The sequence below is a fragment of the Geospiza fortis genome, unplaced genomic scaffold (genome assembly GCF_000277835.1).
Source record: "Geospiza fortis unplaced genomic scaffold, GeoFor_1.0 scaffold167, whole genome shotgun sequence".
NCBI lineage: Eukaryota > Metazoa > Chordata > Aves > Passeriformes > Thraupidae > Geospiza > Geospiza fortis.
Window position 1 is genome coordinate 1,024,868 of NW_005054355.1, and position 1,078 is coordinate 1,025,945.

Consider the following 1,078-nt stretch of genomic DNA (forward strand, 5'->3'; position numbering starts at 1 on the left):
CAGTTGAGTCTTATCTTTTCAGCTCGGAGGAGATTGAGAGAAGACCTGATTGTGATCTACAACATCCTCATGAGGGGAAGGGACCTCTTCACTATTATGACCAGTGACAGACCTTGAGGAAGTAGCATGAAGCTGAGTCAGGGGAAGTTTCGGTTGGATATTAGGGAAAGGCTTTTCACTCAGAGGGTGGTTGGGCGCTGGAACAGGCTCCCCAGGGAAGGGGTCACAGCACCAAGCCTGACAGAGTTGAAGGAACATTTGGACTCTCAGGCACAAGGTGTGATTCTTGGGGTGTATTGTGCAGCACCAGGAGTTGGATGTGATGATCCTGATTGATCCCTTCCAGTTCAGGATATTACATGATTCTGTGCATGCTATGGAGCTGAGGGTGGCAGGCTCTGCATCTGCCATCCCCAGAGCTGGAGGAAATCTTTGTCTCTGCTTTCTGGGAGTAGGGTCAGTCCATTGGCCTATCTGCTTGGAGGGCAGTCTGCTCCAGTCATGCCAGGCATGGCTGCTCCCTGGAAAGAGACATTTTGCAAGGAGTGACTGTAGTGAAGCTTTGTGCTGCCTTCAAGGCTTGTTTCCAACTGCTCTAGTAAAGAAATGGAAAACACACTTGTGCATAAAGTGCCATAAAGTGCATAAAGTGCATAAAGGCACCAAAAAGCTTGGGTCCTGAAAGTGGGCAGTCATCTTCTGAGCGGAGGTGTGCTGGTGTTCACCTGCAGGTGCCATTTCATCTGCCAGCACAAGTAAGGACACTCCCAGCAGGAGCTGGGAACCTGGGCCATGCTAGGCCTGGAGAAACTCCCTTCTCATGGGGTACAGGTACAGCAGCAATGATTGGGGGTTTCTGCTGTTGTCCTGTGGCCCCCCAGGACCTGAAGAAGGCTGGAGGTACCATGCAGAGGCATGCAGAGTTTGCAGGTGCCCCTGATGCATTCAGAGCTGCATTTCTTTTCCCCAAGAGCAGTGTAACTTTCTAGGGCATGCTTAGGCTCAGCTTTTGTCCAAGTGGTTAAGAGAAGGAAGTGCCTTTGTAAGAAGAAGTGGTCAGGGGAGGAAGAGGACTGGG